Genomic DNA, 20,610 nt, shown 5'->3' with positions numbered 1-20,610 from the left:
GAATTAAATCATGATTTATCTTTTATTAGTTAAAACTTAGAAGGTTTGTAAATATAATGACGGACTTAAACATGCAATTTTTAAAAAATATTGAGGGCAAAATTGGATAGACCCGAAAACAGGAGCGGGGGATCACAATGCACAATTAATCCGTGCCTGGTCCTTCCTATTTCCAGATTTTGTGCTGTCTGCTCATTGCCATGATGGTAGCATGCAGCCAGTGCGAAACACAGTTTAGTAGCTGCATGCCTCAGTAAGGGAGTTAGTAGAAGATAGCACCACTTAAAGCCAGCTGCACCTGCTTTCTGGAGCAGGTGCTGGAAGTTGCTGGGGAAGACAGTCTGAGCAGGAAGAACACTGAATAATGGCACAATAGGGCAAGGAGCATGCTCCAAGTTTCTCCAACACAGCAATGAATGCCTTGGTGCAGGAGGGGGACAGAGGAGAGAGATCCTCTATCCATAGGGGCCCAGAAGATCCTCCAGATGGACAGTGCAGGGCAGTGGGAGCAGATAGCCATCCTGGGCAATGCCAGTCATGTAGTCCTGAGGACCTGGATGCAGTGCCACAAGAAGATTGATGACCTCACATGAGTGGTCAAGATCAGTGAATTCATCTTCACATGCTATATCCTTTAGAAATGTACTACAAGCCTCAAACACCGCTAAGTTCACTACACACACCCCTCGCTCACCTAACAACAATCTCTATAAAGCTCAACCCATACCTAACATTCATAGCTTCATCTCATCCTTAAACACTTAGCACTGCTGTAAGCCTCACACCCATATCTCACAGCCTGCACACATTGGGCTGAATTCAATGAGCCCACCATTGGTCCTAGCAGTGGGCTCGGAAATAGGTGCCATTCCTGTTTGTCATGTGCACAGCCGCCCCACTGCGATCATGCAGGAGCCTGCCATTTTGCATAGTAGAAATGCGCCACAACCACCCCTCCCCCCACCAATCACATGGCAGGAGCCGGATCTGAGTTGCCGAATATGGCGTCACTTGACTCCGGAGCAGATGCTGGCGCCACATTTAAAAGCCTGCCAGTCCTGCATTCACTTGTGCAGCCGTGATGTCACCCACCAGAACTGAGTGCAGTGCCGAAAGAGGGTCAACAACCTCTTGTGTTCGGCCAAGGTGCATGTTTCATACCTTTTTCCTTTTTGGGGACTGCATGTGACTACGCAGGAGGGTGCGCGACATGGAGAGGATGGCACTACCACAGCGATGGCAGAGGGGCTCGGGTTTTACCTCATCCTGACAGATGCATGACTGCATCTCGGCCACAGGCCACTTTCCATCATATCCCATTAATTTCCCTGACAGCATGTCAGCATGAGATATATCAGATGCCCCAGTAGGGGACGAGTAGCAGAATTGTCATGCTGATCTCTCTGCAAATTTTTACGATCTCCATCCTTCCTCTTGCAGGACAAGAGGGCCCATAATGGGAGGGAGGCAGTCCGGACTGGCGGAGGAGTTCCAGATCTGTGTCCTCTCATCCCCGCCAAGGAAGAGACCTTGGAATTGGCGGAGACCCAGGCAGGCCGCACAATCTCCGATGGAGAAACTGAAGTCCCTCTGTAAGAGAGTGAGGATTGGCTTCCTTCGACATACACATCACTTTTGGAGACCCACATCATGTATGGGCACCAGCGCAGATACTTTCACATCGGTGGGTTTCCACTCAGCTGTAGAATCAGGGTCACAACCTGTTGAGAGCTCTGCAAATGCGCCCGAGCAGCTGGCTGAAGCTGAGACAGCCGAGGCCTTTGACAGTTGGAGGACTGTGGGTGTCGAGGCTCATGCTGAGTCTCAGGCTGATGACGTGCCTCTGGTGTCAACAGCACAGGGCATGCTGGAGTTGCAGGGAGGGATAAGGCAACATCTGGCGGAGATGTCAGCGGTCATGCGCAGCCATGAACAGACGATGGAGGAGTCCATCCATGCCATGCCTGCTGCCACGTCTCAGGCATGTGAGTGCATGGCTTCCTCCATTGAGAGATTGGCGACTCTCATGGAGAACAAGATCCCACAGATCCACGCAGACCTGCACACCATCACCTTGGCCATGAGCTTGACACAGCAGTGATAAGGCGAGAGAAGGACCAGGAATCTGAAGACTTCTCCTGATCGTTGTCCTTCTATGGTCAGCAGGGAGGTTCAAATGAGCCTTGAAAGGCAGCTGGGGCAGTCCAGGCCTTAGGCATCCAGAGGACAGCCACCAAAGTCATCACAGGCCAAGGGGCAGCATGCCTCCAGCCCAGCTGCTGTCGCAGGCAGGGTTCACACCACATAGGAGCACTCATAAATATATTTTAAAAAGCATCTAGCCTCAGGTGGGGATTCACGCGTTTAGGAAATATTACATGTATTGATTAATTAAAAGTTATTTTCAAATTATTTGCAATCATTGTTTGAAAGCCATTTTTCCTTATGCCATAATTGTGAGCTGCTGACTTCTCCCTTCCATCTTCATGGATTGCCAATAGGACCACAGACTTCATTAACGTATGTGCTCCCATGGGCAGTAGTGTGGGTTACAACTGGTCGCAAATCAGGGAACACAAAAGGAAAGGAGACGACAGACTACATGCATTGAGGTGAGTCTTTATTAGTATCTCTGTGAGTGGACATCATGGTGGCTGGAAGTGGGTCTTGGTGAGGTTGTCTCTTGCCTTCTTAGCATGTCGTTCAATCTGCCTGGCCTCAGGCGCAAGGTCTTCACCATCTAGTGCTGCTTGCTCCTCTCCCACTTCTTCATCTTCCTCATCGGTGGACGAGTGTCGCTCAGGCATCTCATCGTCATGTAAGGCCTCCCGCCTCTGCAGTACTAGATTGTGCAGAGCGCAGCAGACCACCACGATACGCGAGACCCTCGCAGGGGCATACTGCAGGGCTCCACTGGATCAATCGAGGCAGCAGAATCTTATCTTCAGTGGCCCAATGGCCTGCTCAAAGGTCACTCAAGTGGAACTGTGGCAAGTGTTGTATCTCTCCTCTGCTGTTTTGCGAGGGTTCCTTACAGGCGTAAGAAGCCAAGTCTTCAGTGGGTTACCTAAGAATCCATCCCTCAAGGTGAGTGAGGGGCCTGAACAGCTGTGGAACCTGGAATGGTCAAAGCTTCCCGGGAAGCGGGCACACAGCTGCAGGAAATGCTTTTGATGGTCGCAGACCAGTTGAACGTTGATTGAATGGACGCCCTTTCTGTTGATGAATATGGTTGGCTGGTCCGTTGGAACCTTGATGACCACATCCGTGCAACTTAGCACGCCTTGCACCTAGGAAATCCAGTGATGGTGCCGAATCTGATTGCCTTCTCTGCCTAACTGTCAGGGTTGGTCCGGTAGCGCACATTGTCACCGGCCCTCTTAAACATTGGTCACCTCTTTGATGCAGCAGTGGGCTGCTGCTTCAGAGACCCCATACATGTCCCAGGTGGATCCCTGGAAAGATCCAGGTGCATAAAAGTTTAGTGCCACAGTGATCTTCAGGACCACTGGTATAGAGTGACCACCAAATCCCATATGTCACAATTCATCCTGCTGCAGGGTGCATAAGTCGGTGACGGCCTCCCTGGACTTTGTTCACAATGGCACTCAGACTTCTGGAGGTAGCTGATTCGGGTCCAGTACACTCTGGCATAGGTGGGCCCTTCTTGCCTTGGCCAGCTGCTATTGCTCTAGTCATGGAGCTTCACGGATAGGCACAGCAGTCTCTTGGCACTCTGTCCATCAGAGGCATCGCATCACGCCATGGAGGCCAAAAATACAGGGTGTATGAGACCCACTCCAGTTGACCTGTGGGCCTTCAGATTGCTGTCAATGCAGAGATGACACTGTCTTGGCAACTGAGCTTTTGACAATTTCCCGGCGGAATCCCTGTTGGCCCTCAGGGCCCAACACTGTGGATAGCGGACCCTCTCTTCCAGTAGTATGAACAAGCAAACATATCACACAGCAGTTTGTTAACCCAATACAGCCCCCCCAAACCCAATCTTACCCCTTGCAGAGCTCTCGAGACCCCGCCCCCCCCCCCCCACTTGCTGAGTACACAGCAACACAGTCCGACAATGGCCTCCGAACCCCCCTCTTCCCCAATGCAGCAATGCACAGGCTGCCTCCTCATCGTGGCACTGAAGCCTCTCAACTCGGTGCCACCAGGTTTTAATAGTCGTGAACCCAAAGTCATGTAAGTGCTGCCCGCTGTCCACTATATCAAGGGCCAACCATTAAATCGAGGATAATTGGATGTAAATGCATTATAAACAGCTGCTCAGCAATTTAAAATAGCTTCCCGTCGCATCGTGGAGGGGGTGGGAGGCAATGCCACCTTGGTGCTTTCCCGCCGCCAAAAAATCCAGAACAAATGTTGGATTTCCGGGCTGACTGTTCCGATGCGATTCTCTATCCCCCCACATCACCATTCCCACCTCAAACAGCTGTATTAAATTTGGCCAGCTATTCAATCATGACAAGCACATCACCCAAACACATTGCACCACACTCACTGACACACTTCCCTCTCACTTGCAGGACAAGGTGGTGCATAACCAGAGGCAGTAACACCTAATCACGGGGTACAGGCATGGCTGCATGTTCTTGCCCCAATGGAGGTGATGATTCCCACCATCATTGAAATGGCCATGACTGAGGCTATGGCCCATGGCAGGGCTGAAATCACTGAAGATGACAGTATCCTCATACCTAATTCTGTTTCTCACATCCCACTACCCCTCATCCCACAATCCCTTCTGATTTACAAGCTGCTCGTGGTCCAAACATGCACGTCTTCCTTTCCCCCCACTGTTCACCACAGCCCTACTATTGTGCCTTCCTCCTTTCACATAGCCAGGAACTGCAACCTGGCCAGGCAGTGGTGCAGGAGCAAGAAATGGAAGTGGAAGAAGATGCTGAAGATGCAGAAACATTGTCACTCACTGTCACACTCCGGCCACCAGCTCAAATACTGACATTGCACGTACTTTAGAAGGAAACTTAGAGGCGGGATCTACACATGTTGAGATACCAGGCATGAGTGAGTAGCAGCCAGTACAGGGAGAAGGATTAGCACAGGTGTTCAGCTGCTGGAGGGGTGTTAGCATTTAAGTTCTTCTGCAGAGATGAGGACTTCAATGGGGTGGTGTACAGGAAAAGGCTGATGAGTATCACACAGAAATGCTTGGTGCATTGGCAGGCCTGCCAGAAAGCCTGCTGTCACTGTCAAGGAGTCAGGCACAAACTTGGCACAGGGCTTTGTGCAGAGCTTGGAGCTCATCTTTTCCAGCATGGAAGTGGTAGCCAATTCCATGACAGCACTTGTGGATCAAGCCATAATGCAGTGTCTGATGGACAACGTTTTAGTTTCCATTGCAGCACAAGTAGAAGCCACCCAATGTCTGAGTGCTGCAATGGAAGGTCAGACTAAAGTCATACAAGTGCAGCTTGTTGTCACGCAAGCTCAGATTGCTAGCATAATGGCTGCAGATATGAGTGCTCAAAGGGGCTTGCAGGGTCTCACAGCAGTTCAGTAACCTGTCCTCCAGCACATTGCTAGTATTGCTGAGGCACCATTGGAGTGGTAGTGACTCAGTAGAGATTGAACCTGCTGTTCTTCCTCAGGATGACAGCATTCATCCTCCCAACACTGCCACTCTGCCAGTGCCCTTTGCTGTTGCCTCACAGTCAGCTACCCCTAACTGCAGCCACTTATGCCAAAGTGGAGCATTCTGAAACTGAACTTTCTAGGGCCGGAGTTGCTCGAGGGCATCCTACAAGGCCATTTGCAGTTCCCACCCCCAGCAACCTTCCACCACCATCCTGCAGCCACTGGGATAGCACTGCATAGAAGCACTAGGACAGGCAAAGGGAATGCGCAAGAGTGATTAGTTGAATTTTGCATGGAATATTGGATGGTTTGATTTGTGAAGTTTTTTGGAATGTTTGTTTGGTGGTGTTTTTTATTTCAGCATTGTGGCCAAGATGACACTGTGGTGGTCAGTGACAGAGGGGATGTAAAGCTGTGGAGCTATTGTTGATTGGGGAATTGGGTTGCAGTCACTGCTACAGCGCCGGATGAGCCAATCATAGACTGTCCAGCTGGAAAGGGGATATGCTTGTTACCTCCTTTTTTCATCCTCTTCTTCCTCCTCCTCCTTGTAATCCTGCTCTGCTGCTCACCATATGCGTGGTGACAAGGGATGTGCCCTCATGATGACAAGGTTGTGCAGAATGCAGCTGACCATGACGAACCATGACACATGCTCTGGAGAGTACTGCAGGTCTCTTCCAGAGTGGTCCAGGCAATGTAAGCTTTGTTTCAACACTCCAAAGGACATTTTGTGTAGCAGTATGGCACTCGTTATATGCATGCTGCCCACTTGTGCATACCAGAGCCCTGGACCAGGTGCTAAGTGGATAACCTTTGTCATCCAGTAGCCAACCTCTTGTTTCTCATAGTGACTTAAATGCTGATGGACTGCTGCAGAACAAAGACATCATGACTGCTGCCAGGATGCCCAGCATTGACCTGAATGATGTGCTGCATATGGTTGCACACCAGCTGGACATTGAGAGAGTGGAATCCCGGTTGCAACACATCTCTGAATTTACATACGGTGCCCACAAATCAAGGTGCATGCAGTCAATGGCACCCTGCACCATGGGAAGCCTGTTGTCCTAGTGAAGCCGTATGTTTGATCCACCCACTTCTCTCTGGCAAGACAGAATGAAATGTATTCCCCTCTCTTTGCATACAGAACCTCAGAGGTCTCTCTCATACAGCAGTGGGCAGCGAACTGCCAGATTTTGGAGATGTTCCCTGTTCCAACCTGCAAGGAGACCAATGTTAAAACGTGCAGGGGGAGCAGCGATAAGGTCTCATTAGTGGAGGGGATGGTGGGATAGGGTAAAGTTTATAGTTGATGCACTTTGAGGGGGGAAAGGTCATTGGAAAAAGGAAAGTGTTTTGGGCTGGAGAAGACAAGTATTTGATATTGTAGTTATTGGGGGAGGGGTGGTTGAAGAGGTGCAAAAATACCGGTTTTAATATTTTTAATAAATTTTTACTTCTTTGTTAAGAAATCCCAGATGGGCTAAAAGCCCTTTAAAAAAAGCCCTATGCTGGGGACGGCTCGCCACCCCCTCCACATCATCGGGGGGCAGTCCGCCCAGCCATGTTAATGAGCCACTGCGTATAAGATTGCAACAGCTCCATAGAGTGAAACCTGCACGTGCGGGTAGCCGTCTTTTACGGCAACATAGAATCCAGCCCACTGTTTCTCACTGAGGATGAGGTAGGAGAAATGCTTCCTGAAATCTCTGGGTGGATATGACTTCCTGATGAGAGCTCTTCTCCCCCTCCTCCTCCTCCCTCTTCGAGCAGCTTGTTCTCCTCTGTGTTGCCTCTGCTCATTCTCTCTGTCATGCTGCAGTCCAAAGGTGATACAAATTACAGAACCCCTGACTGAGAGCAAGTGATCTGAGCAGAACCAATGAAATCAGAACCAAGGCCTTTACCGTGTGTCACACCACTCCTTATAGACTTCAGCAACTTTAAATAGCAATACAAAGCTCCAAACACTTCTACTAACTCTGCAGCAACCAGTAGAAATCAATCAGAAACTAACCTGAAAGTAGTTGATGATCCTTTTAAATAGCACTGGTGGGAGGAGGGGTCCTTTCTGCTGCTGAATGCATGTTCAGCTGTGCTAAGTTAAGAGGAGGCTTTAGCTGGAGAGTTCAGGTCGAAAATGGCACTACACTCAAATCAGCATTACACGTTGACTGTCGTCATGATCTGTCTACTCTGCATACTTCTGGCACATGCTCCCTGTGCCCACAGTAACGACCTATCCAAAATGACGTCCAGTGTGGCCCCCACCATGAGTGTGCATGTGCAGCACAGACACCAATCTGGTACCAAAGCTGCACCCAAAGCGGTGAAAATACAGGCATTAAACATCTGAATTTTGCAGCAATTATATTTTCTTTGAACACAATTAAGAGTGTAGTGAATGGTTTTAGACTTAGTGCCCTCTATGAAAACATCCAATGTACTATATAAACTCCAAATGCTGCTTAAGCTTTAATTCTAACAAAGAGCAAATGGCATTGGAAAGATCAAAAATTAAATTTCAGAAGTTCTCAGTAGGCCACTCGGGAACTTTTAAACTTTGTTTTCTACGTGTTGCAATTATACTGCAGTCAGTGCGAAGAATAGTGGTGCAAGACTCACAACAGCTGCTGAATTCACTGCATACCCAAATTACAATATGTAGTTTGTACCAATGGAAAGCCAAAACTGCTTCATATTGATGTGAAATGTGTAATCTAGCTGCCTACAGATTTGACATAAAATACACAATTTGATTGTGTTCTTCCACCAGTTGTCTGACAACCTGATGACAAGTGCTCAGCCATGCTAGTAAGTTTTGCTTTCAGAAACATCTATAAAGGAATATATATGTATGGTTAAAATGAATGGAGGAGAAAAGTTTTCTTGTGGATAAAACATGGATACACAAATGTGTCAGTAGTCTTGCATGAGTGAGGATCATCACCATGTTCTATAATACCAGCCTTTATGTATTAGGTTTGGCTTTTCCTGTGTAGTCCACATGGGCTTTAGGATGGAGTAACACAAGTGCACATTAAAAGTCAGGCTGTAGACCACAATTATAGTGTTGTCATATGGATAAATGCCAATACAAATTGTTGAAAGATCAAAAGACATCAACCACAAATCCTGTTAGCTACATAATTTGCTGCTGCAAACATAAAATTATATTAACCAAAATTTATATAGGGTAGTGATAAAAAGATGTTTTGTTGATCTGTCAGGCACTTTACTGAATATGGAGAGTTTATTCCATTTATTCTTGACTTTCTTAAGAATAACTCACTTAAACTGGGATCGTTATTATAATTATTCAGTGACATTACTGTTCTTGCAATTTTTTTGTATTTTGTCGAAGGTAAAGGTAACTGATTAAAAGATGCATTCTATTATAAACAGCATAAACTGGATTTTCTATAAGATCTTTGCATTTTAAGAAACTGCAGTAATAATCCAAAGTTTATTCAATAAAAACAACAGTAATACTTCAATATTTGCTTCAATTAAATTCCAGTGTTAGCAAAGTCATTGTGGAAAAGGAGTTTAGTTTTCCTTATGCCAACTTTTAAGATTCAAATGTGACTACATAGAGTAGTAATGCAGTAATGCTGCCAAGGGTAAAGGTGCATCTGTGAGAACAAGAGAATAGTTTAACAGAAACTAGTTATCACAGAATAGTTTCCTTACAATAAAAGAAGGATTTAAGAAATCTTTAAGTATCAGCTGTGGCTCAGATCATAGTACTCTTGCCTCTGAGTCAGAAGTTGTGGCTTCAAGTCCTGCACCAGAACCTGAGCACAAAAATCAAAGTTGACACTCCAGTGCAGTACTGAGGGAGTCCTGCACTGTCAGAGATGCTATCTTTCAGATGAAGCTTTAAAGCGAGGCTCTTTCTACCTTCTCAAGTGAACATAAAAGATTCCACAACAATATTTTGAAGAAGAGCAAAAGAGTTATTCCCAGTGTCCTGGCTAATGAATGTAGGCACTGACATGCGGTTACTAATAGTAGGTTTTTTTTGTATCTCATGTAGCTCATCAGGCAGCAGAGTGATCCGAAGAGGCCAGGGTAATTTTTTTTTTAAATTATTTCTGTGATCATGCTCCTTTGAGCACCACAAGGAATCCCTGGGCCACCCCAGTCACACCTTCTGTTTGCCTCCCAACACCGGCACCTATTTGGAAACCATGCCTCACTCCACCACTAACTGGCAGAGCAGGCTTGAGTGGCTAGTTAGCCTACTCCTGCTCCTATTTCTCATGTAGCCATTCCCTTGGGTTCCAGGCACCGTTTTGCTGCTGGATGATTTTCTGCTCCTGCTTACTGACCTTGACGTCACTTTGGGCAGGAGACAGTTTAGAATAATTTGAATGAGGTCCAGGAGTTAAAATGACCTGAGCTTCACAGCCAGTTCTCCGTAGGGGTCTCCTGCCCACCCCAAGTTTAAATCAGGGTTATAGAACTGGAATTTCAGTGAGGGGTTTCCCTTCTACCGCCCACCCCCTAACCTTGGTGGGAGATTGGCACCAACCCAGGAGAAATGATGTAAACAGCTGTTCTTTCTCGGGGGTTTCTGCTAACAGTGGGATATCAGGAGAAATGACTGAAACACTGAAATTATTTCCCAGATATCACAAACATTGAAATACTTCTTAAAACTATTTCAGTTTTAATGTGTCTTGCATACCTTCATTCTTGTGTACAAAAGAATCATCAACTGTTTGAAAAGTAAGCTGAAGTTCACAGCAAAAAAATATACAGGTAAAACAAATAACTGTTCTCCGGTTGTACATGTGTAAAATAGAAAATGTGTCCAAATGCATCGCTCACTGGAAGAGTTGGGCAATGAGATCCTCATATACCTGCCTCCCTGCTTGCAGCACCTGGTGTACTGCTGGTGGCTGCTGCATACCAGTGGCCTCCTGCTCTTGCACAGCTTGCAGCTGCTCCCCATCCAAGTTTGTAGGCAGGCTCCGACCACGTCAGTTTTGTGCAGCATACAACTGCAAATTTGCTAACTTCAACTGGAGCAGATTGTAAACCTCTGGCTCTTCCATGCATCTATAATGTTACTTCAACATCACTAATGTTTATTCAATGAGGATTCTGGTGTATCTGTGTACCTGGTTGTCCTTGGACTGTACAGATGCACCATGTAGCCCAGGAGTCAGCTATCCAACTTTCATGCTCCTTCAAAGAACCGGATTCCTCTGAAGGAAAGCATTGTGCACCCGATCCGGGAACTGTATGTTGAGCCGCATCACTTTCTGTTGGGTGAGGGAGTGTATCATTTTTACATTGACAAAATAACAACTCTTGCATATTTAGTATGCCATGGGATTTGTGGGAGGTGCACGAATGGTAATATACAACAGCCATGTGCCTGAGTTGCAGCCTTCCTAGGAGCCTACTTGTGTACTGCTGCATCAGGTACAGATAGCTTACTGTTGTGATGACCTGACATCTTGAATAGTTCCTGGTACAGTTCTCCTCATCCTGTTGCACTAGAAGATGCACATACAAGGGGCAGAAAGCTCCTCTGTACTTTTCACTTCTTTTATGGCTGTACTAATACATTAAAATTTTGTTCTTCATTAAATTCCCTGCTGACAGGTCTGATGTAAAGTTAGATACTACCTTTTGATTATTTTGCTTTGAAATGCTTCAACAAGTCTTAACATGTAAAACCAATATTCTTTTTCTCAGTTTTTGTTGATATTCATGAACCCATTTTTAATAGAAGTAATCATTGATACATACAAATAGGACCATGGTTTAGCTGTCGATGCAAATGATGAAAAATTTCACTTGGCAGCACACATTGCAAGTACATTGCAGATGATTTTGCAATTTTGTATTTTGCATTGACAATGAGCAAGGTACCTTGCCACTGTTCACAATTATAAAGAGTTTCAATACAGTAAATAAGGAGAAACTGTTTTCATGGCAGGTGCGTCTGAACCACAGGAGACAAATTTAAGATAATTGGCAAAAGAACCACAGGGAGATGAGGAGAATTTTTTTTATGCAGCGAGTTGTTAGGATCTGCAATGCACTGTCTGAAAGGGTGATGGTAGCAGATTTAATAGTAAATTTCAAAAGGGAATTATATATATATATACTTGAACAGACAAAATTTGCAGGGCTATGGGGGAAGAGCAGGGGAGTGGGACTAATTGGACAGTTCTTTCAAAGAGCTGGCACAGGAATGATGGCCTCAATTACATCCTGTGCTGTAAGATTCCATGGTACATCTTCAAAAATTTAGGCCATTAACTGTATTCTCTTCCTACTGGTATCACCCTATTGATGACACAAGCCTTTTTCATTAATACTAGCAAATACAGAAAAAAATTAAATTGTTGACTCCTGAGATTTATGTTAGCTATGAAAACATAGATATATCTTTATAGAAATAGAAAATGCTGGAAAGAGAAAAGTCAGATTCTGACATTTTAGATGCATGCTGAAAATATTTTAACAGATTGGTTTCTTTACCTTAACCTTTAGAAAATATTATTGTAGAGCACCACAGCTTTAATATGTACACCAGATTTTGCAGAGTTTTTTTTGTTGAGGTGCCCAAAATGCCGTGACTAAACACTCTGAAATATGTCAATGTGGGAATTTATTTCTTCATCCTGAGTAGGCCTTAATAGGCCTCTCACAACTGTTTAGACATTTATTCTATTAACTGATGTTCATTCTGGTGGCTAGACCTGAATATTCATGATTTTAAGAATTCCCGTTGCCTCATAAGTAACAGCTGTTTAAATCTACAACAAATGTTCAAGGGAGCTCCATAAATATAAAGATCCTTGTAGTTCAACATTTTGGGCCCACGCAACTCAGAAGCTCATAATTAAACATTGATTCATTGAGTTTTTTTTTAGGTTGTCTTGATGAGGGCTAAAATAGTGTTCATGCATTAAGGAACAATTCACCATGAGTGGGTCTTAGTCATTATATGCAAAGAGATTATAGTCTAGATAGTGAAGCAGTACATTTTTGAGCAGATGAAAGAAGGGGGATCAGAAAGTAACTGGATCCTGGAGTAATAACAGTGCCAAAAGCTCAGAACAGAAAATATCTGAAACATCTGTGACTCTCTTTGTGGAGCTGAATGATTTCTTTTTTCTTCTGAAAAGTGTAGTAAGAACCTGAGAAGTGGTATCTAATTGAAATTTTACAAGAAGGACTCTGTCTTACGAAGGTGGTGTCAGCTAACGGTGCAGGCATACCTCAGTGTTACGTAACAGAGGCACGGTTGAAAGATGTTAGGGTGTTTCGTTTGTGGTTTTGGATTTCTTTTCATTTCCACAGACTAGAAACTTGCATTAAAGTGCTTTGGATTTCCTTTCGAAACAGATTAATTGAAGTTATTTTATCATTTATAAAGAAACTGTATAATCTTGGAAGATGAAACTCCATAGTTTAAATCACAGCGAGGAGCTGCTCAGCATGGTACTATCAATATCCACTTTCATTAATGCTGTTTTTGAATAATTTCAAGTATCTCTTAGGATATGCTTAAAGCCATCATCACCACCAAATGACAGTTCGCTCCAGGATTTGGCTATGTCGGATTGGTTATCTCTTGATTTAACTATTAGAGCTTTTACTTTGCAAGCTTCTTTAGCAGGATGATACAGCTTCTTTAAACTGTCCATGCTCACATTCACACGCAAAACCACTTGGAATAACATGACCATAGCTTACAACTTTGTTGCAGTTCTGAATGTGAATAGAGCTCTGAATTGTGGGTTTCTATAAGAGGGCAAGCTATTTCACTTGCGACTTTTCTGGTCTGGAGAATTGTTGAAGTTGCTAGTTAATAGCAATTTTGAAGAGTTTAGAGCTACTGCAGTCTCCTGAAGTGTTGTTCACTTTGCTTATGAAGTTAGAAAGTAATTTCCTACAGTCATTCTTGAAATTGACTTTTTTTTCTTTAAGAACATAAGAAATAAGAGCCCTATATAATTGTAATAAAATATCTTTACTCGTATACGTCAATCCCTTTTTACTAAAGGTTAACATACTATTTGCTTTCCCAGTTGCTTGCTGTATCTGTTTGTTAACCTGCTTTGATTTGTGTACAAGGACACCCAGATCCCTCTGAATATCAACATTTCCCAGTTTCTCACCATTTAAAAAATACTCTGCTATACTATTTTTCTACCAAAGTGGATGACTTCACACTTCTTCACATTATAGTCCATCAGCCACCTTCTTGCCCACTCACTCAACCTGTCTATATCCCTTTGCAGCCTCTTTGCTTCTTCCTCACAGCTTACTTTTCCATCTACCTTTGTATGGACAGCAAACATTACACTTGCTCCATTCATTTAAGCCTTGGCCAGAATTTTACACCCCCAATTCCCACCCAGGAGCAGACTGGAGGCAGGCTGGGGGGAGAAATCAACTGGATGGCAGGGGGCGCCATTCTTGTCCCCTACCCACTGCCACTGCCATTTTACCAGCAGCGAGGGAGGTGGAAAATGGCCCGCCTGCCCCAGGCCAATTGAGGCCCTTAAGTGGCTAATTAATTGCCATGTAAAGGCATCCTTCTGCCACCACTGGTATATTACCAGCTGGTATCTTCACCAGCTGAGGAGGCCGCCATTAATACAAGAAGTTCCTAATACTGGATGAGGGGGCTAAAACATAGAGCTGGGGAGCATTATGTGACTTAATTTTGGTGCAGCAAATATAGAGGCATTTTAAATCAGAAAAGGCATATCTGATTCCTACAGAAATATTATATTGAAAAAGTAATGCAGTCAAATGATAGCAATTTTTTTTAAAATCTACCTGAAACTGAGCACAAGACTTGGCAACGGTTTCTAGCCAAATTGTCAAAAAGAGTCAAACAATGAAATCATAAGCTAATATTTATTTACTAACACTTATGTTATTATTGGCAGCATTTTAGTACGAAACATAACATGTATGCAAAATGCTTAAACAGATGTAATTAACTAATAGAATTAATAAACTTAAGGTTACAAAGGCAGTTCAAGTGAATCATCATAACTTAGCGTCAGCTAGGCATTAATTATCACAAAATAAAGCTCCAGTCAATGTCCTAAATTGGCCAAGTCAGCAAGGTTCATTTACAGTTAGACCCCTTGTATAGCTGTCAAGTTAGCAGCTTTGAATACCAATGCCATTAGGTATGTTAAAGTCTAATATAAAACCAAAATATTGCAGATGCTGGAAATCTGAAATAAAAACAGAAAGTGCTGGAAATACTCAGCAGTTCAGGCAGCATCTGTGGAGAGAGAAACAGAGTTAACATTTCAGGTCTGTGACCTTTCATTAGAACTGGCAAGGATTAGAAATGTAATAGGTTTTAACAAGTGAAGTGAGGGGAGGTGGAGAAGAGACAAAAGGGAAGGTGTGTGGTAGGGCAGAGGGCAGGACAGATGTCATATGACAAAGGCAAAGGGAGTGTAAATGGTTGTGTGAAAGACTAAGCAGTAGTCCAGAGAAAGTGTTAATGGAATAATAATGAGCAGCTCTGTCCAAAAGCACAAACATGAAAAACCAAGTTTAAGGCAGGCATATGGTTTAAACAAAAAACAAAAAAAAAAGGCCAGTCATGCTCTGAAATTGTTGAATTCAATATTGAGTCCGGAAGGCTGTCGAGTGCCTAATTGAAAGATAAGTTGTTGCTCCTTGAGTTTGCGTTGATGTTCACTGGAACACTGCAGCAGGCCAAGGACAGAAATGTGGGCATTGAGCAGGGTGGTAAGTTGAAATGGCAAGCAACCAGAAGGTATCATGCTTTTGGACTGCACGGAGGTGTTCCGCAAAGCGGTCACCCAATCTGAATTTAGTCTCCCCAATGTAGAGAAGGCTGCATTGTGAGCAGTGAATACTGTATACTAAATTGAAGGAAGTACAAGAAAATCAGTGCTGCACCTGGAAAGATTGTTTGGGGCCTTGGATGGTGAGAAGAGAGGCGGTAAACGGGCAGGTATTACACCTCCTGCGATTGCATGGGAAGGTGCCATGAGAAGGGACTGAGGTGTCAGGGGTGATGGAGGAGTGGACCGGGGAGTCGTGGAGGGAACAATCCCTTCGGAATACTGACAGGGGAAGGGAGGGGAAGATGTATTTGGTGATGGCATCACGCTGGAGTTGGAGGAAATGGCGAATGATGATCCTTTGGATGTGTAAGCTGTGGAATAGCCACCCTCAACCTGAACATCCATCCCCTCCATTAAGACGCTGCTTAAAATATATCTCTTTGACCAAGCTTTTGGTCACCTGTCTGGACCTCTCCTTCTTTGGCTCAGTGTCAATTTTTTGTCTGATTGCACTGCTGTGAAGCACCATGGAATGTTTTACAATGTAAAAGACGTTATATAAATTCAAGTCATTGTTGTTGATGTTAATCTCAGTGGGATAGTTAAAGAAAAGTGCCAAAGGATGACAAAACACTTTCACAAAGGGGAAGAAATAAAGTAGGAGTGAGTCAATGACAGTTCAGCCTTTCTATGAAGCAAACTTAGTTTTATGGAATCAGTAACTGAATGGTCTGACCCCAGGCTTATTATTGACTACTGGAGATCACATGGTTGTTCCCCACATTCTCCTGTCTTCCTCAAAAGTTGGAAAATATCACACCATCAGATCCTTGTGTACAGACATAGTAAAAATTAAACTTATCAACAGGTAGAATAATACAGAGAAGCAGTGAGACATGTAGTATAAGGATCTGAAAGGGTTAATGTTTGAGACAGTGAGACTAACCCCTCCCACTGTAGTGATGGTGTGGTAATAGTCACATGGGCAGTAGGCTTGGAAGGAGCTAGAAGCACCATGAGAAGTGCTTGCTAGAGATCCTAATGAAGAGTGTAAATAGAATGTAAACATAAAGAGTTGACATTCAGCCATCCAAAGACTCCGAGACCTTTGTGAAGAGCATTATAACTATGGTATCAACTACATTCAACATAGTGACAGCGATATACAATATGGTGAACAATGGTGGGTGCCACACAACATGGTAAACCGTGGCTGCATCACAACGGTGAACACGCCCAGAAGATTTGAGAAGCCTAACTTGGTACAGTGGCGCCAAAAGACTGCAGATCTCATAGAGAGGGTAGAAGAGCTCCGGAGCTTCTCCATAGATGACGATCAGACATGGAGAGTCAGTGAGTCAGCCGCACAGGCTTTCAGGCTGAACCACAGAAGTGTGTTGTCTGTAAGAGCAACCTGGGTCCAGCGGTCGGGTTGCGAGTCACAGTAACGAGCAACAGTCAGGGATCGGGGAGAAACCTTTTAGAAAAGGTGCACGTTACTTAACAGTGCACTGGGCAGGCGAGACAGGAAGATGATAAAGAGTCAATCCCTTGTGAGGGCAAGTCCGGAGTCGGCAGCCATTACATGAGGGAAAGCATGAGAACACCCAAAAAGAGAGGGAAACATCAATAAAGCACGGGAAACCTCTGAAAAGAGCTGGAAACCTCCAAGAAGAGCAGGAACACCTCCATTGAGACAATTAAAATGTTTAAAATAAGCAGGGAATACCCTAAAGAGTTTAGCACAGGATGGATTCAAAATATACAATGCCTGAAAGCTTCCAGAGTTCGGAAGGGCCCAATCAGATACAGAATATGTCAAGGTGGAAAAAAGATTCCTAAGATTTAGAATAGCTTCTCAGCTACACACTAAAACGGAGGCTGAGCAAGTTAATACTCTTTTATACTCTGTGGGTGCCATTGCTGATGTGTAAGATAAGGCATATATGAAGCTTCAGACAAATTTGAAGATATAACAAGTGGTGTGCCACAGGGATCAGTACTGGGGCTTCAACTTTTTACAATTTATATAAATGACCTTGGATGGAGGCACCGAAGGTATGGTTGCTAAATTTGCTGATGGCACAAAGATAGGTAGTATGAGGACATATGGAGATAGATCGGTTAAGTGAGTGGAAAAATATCTGGCAAATGGAGTATAATGTGGGAAAATATGAAATGGTCCATTTTGGCAGGAAGAATAAAAAAGAAGCATATTACCTGAATGGTGAGAGATTGCAGAGCTCTGAGTTGCAGAGGGATCTGGGTGTCCTAGTGCATGAATCACAAAAGGTTAGTATGCAGGTACAGCAAATAATTAGGAAACCTAATAGAATGTTATCGTTTGTTGCAAGAGGAATTGAATACAAAAGTAGGGAGGTTATGCTTCAGTTATACAGGGTATTGGTGAGACCACATCTGGAGTACTCTGCACAGTATTGGTCTCCTTATTTAAGGATGTAAATGCACTGAAAGCAGTTCAGAGAATGTTTACTAGATTAATACCTGGAATGGGCAGGTTGTCTAATGAGGAAAGGTTGGCCAGACTAGGCTTGTATCCACTGGAGTTTAGAAGAGTAAGAGGCAACTTTATTGAAACATACAAGATACTGAGGGGTCTTGACAGGGTGGATATGAAAAGGATGTTTCCCCTTGCAGGAGAATCTAGAACTAGGGGTCACTGTTTAAAAATAAGAGGTCACCCATTTAAGACCAAGATGAGGAGAAATTTTTTCTCTCAGAGGGTTGTGAGTCTTTGGAACTCTCTTCCTCTAAAGGCAATAGAAGCAGAGTCTTTAAATATTTTTACGGCAGAGGTAGATATATTCTTGATAAGCAAGGGGGTGAAAGGTTATTGGGGATTGGCGGGAATGTGAAGTTGAGTTTACAATCAGATTAGCCATGATTTTATTGAATGGCAGAGCAGGCTCGAGCGGTCGAGTGGCCTACTCCTGCTCTTATGTGTTGCAAGTATTCGACAAATATTTCAATTTGAGAAGTAGTAAGATCCTGGAAAGAGCAAAATTTAATAAGAGTCCAGAAGATAGGCGAATCCGTGAATGCTTTCATCAATAATTTTTACAGATTGGCTGAGGGCTGCAATTACAGAGAACTGAAGTCTGAGTTGATCAGCTACCATATAGTAGTGGGAATAGCTGACGAGTCCTTATCAGACCTCTTGCAGTCCAAAGATGACCTCACACTCGAGAAAAGCAATTCAGATGGTGCGCCAGGCAGAAGTCCGAAGACAAAACAAAGCTATTCTCCGGCCTGAAAAGAAGCCTTGGATCAGAAAAAATCCAATAATGATCCAGTTTCTGAAGCCTAGGATGGGAAAGCAATCCCGCTTAAGAAGGTACACACAGGTGAGAGGGTGCAAGACACTGGGAAACCGTGCCAACACTGTGGAGCCAGAAAGACCCACAGATGTGATCAGTGTCCTGCTTGTAAAGCTGAATGCTTTAATTGCAAAAAGACAGGCCACTCCAGAAAGATGTGCCAGAGCAAGACCTCTTCTCTCCAATTTACAAAACAAAAATCCTTCACACACAGAGCGGTGAATGAGATGAAACAACTTCCAGCGGATGATAAACCAGGAGACTTCCTATGGCAAATTAACAACCCCAATCAAGGATTTTGGATAGCAGACATCGATGTTAATGGAAATATTACGAATTTCAAATTGGACACAGGTGCATGTGTCACAGTTCTGTCTGACCAAGAGCAATGGGTGATACATTGCTTGCAACCAGCGGACACACAGTTTCATGGTCTAGGAGGGATCCAACTGTAGGCGAAGGGTAAGCTTCAAGCAACTCTCCAATTTAAAGGAAGACAGATTATGGAAACTCCATACGTTTTGAAAAACCAAGAATTTTCCCTGTCAAGCAGAAAAGTGTGCTTAGACCTACATCTACTCAAAAAGGTGGATGAAGTCAAACAGCCAGAGTCAAACAGTCACTTTCAAGCAGACTATCCCAAATTGTTTTTGGGTTGTGGAAGGCTGAAGACAGAATATAGAATTACGCTAAAAGCCGATGCCAGATCGGTATGTACCTTTGCACCCAGAAAGATACCCATTGATGAAGCAAGTACAAAATCAGCTGGAAGAGATGACCGGAATGGGAGTCATTTCTCCTGTCACAAAACCAACAGAGTGGTGTTTGCCTATTGTTCCATTTCTGAAACCAAATGGCACTCTCTATATCTCTATGGATTTAACACAGCTTAAAGCATTGAAAAGGGAAATTCAGCCTATGTCATCGGTAGACAAAAGCCTAGCAAAGCTACCCAAAAGCATGATGTTCACTAAACTCAACACAAACAGTGGCTTTTGGCAGGTTCCTTTGGATGAGCAGTCAAGATTACTTACAACATTTATCACACCATTCAGAAGATTTTGCTTCAATTGTTTTCCATTTGGGACAACTTCCGTGCCTGAAATCTTCCAAAGGCTCATGTCCAATATTCTGCAAGGCCTAAAAGGGGTGATTTGTCACATGGATGACAGCCTGGTCCATGGGACATTTGTCGAAGAACATGACCAGACAGTAAAAGTGGTTTTAAGTCATCTTCAAGAAGAAGAGCTGACACTTAATGATAAGTGTGAATTCTCAAATGTCTATTTGTTTCTTGGGACTTATTGTGAGTAGCAAGAGCATAATGGCAGACCCACAAATGACGATAGCCATTAGTGAATTCCCAATTCAACTTCAGTCCAACATCTCCAAATATTCCTAGGAATGGTGAATCAGTTGACAAAATACTGATCCAATTTGGCACAGGTAACAGAATCAGTAAGACAACTTTTGAAGAAAGATCAAGCCTGGTGTTGGAAGATACATCAAGAGCAGACTTTTCAAAGAATTAAGGAGATGCCAGTTTCACCAGAGATATTAGCACATTACAACCCTTCATTACCAACTATAATTGCAGCAGGCACCTCATCTATAGGGTTGGGGGCAGTCCACTTTCAAGAACAGCCAAATGGATGTAGAAGACCAATCTCTTATGCATCTACAGCTTTATCTAAGCCAGAGACAGGATATGCTGTCATTGAAAAAGAAACATTCACAGTCTTGTGGGCTTGCGAGAAGTTTTCAGATTGCATTATTGACCTGAAAGTGGTTATTGAGACAGATCACAAACCCTTGGTTTCATTACTGGAGGAGAG

Source organism: Heterodontus francisci, chromosome 8 (genome assembly GCF_036365525.1).
Source record: "Heterodontus francisci isolate sHetFra1 chromosome 8, sHetFra1.hap1, whole genome shotgun sequence".
NCBI classification, from domain to species: domain Eukaryota; kingdom Metazoa; phylum Chordata; class Chondrichthyes; order Heterodontiformes; family Heterodontidae; genus Heterodontus; species Heterodontus francisci.
This window is presented reverse-complemented; position numbering follows the sequence as displayed.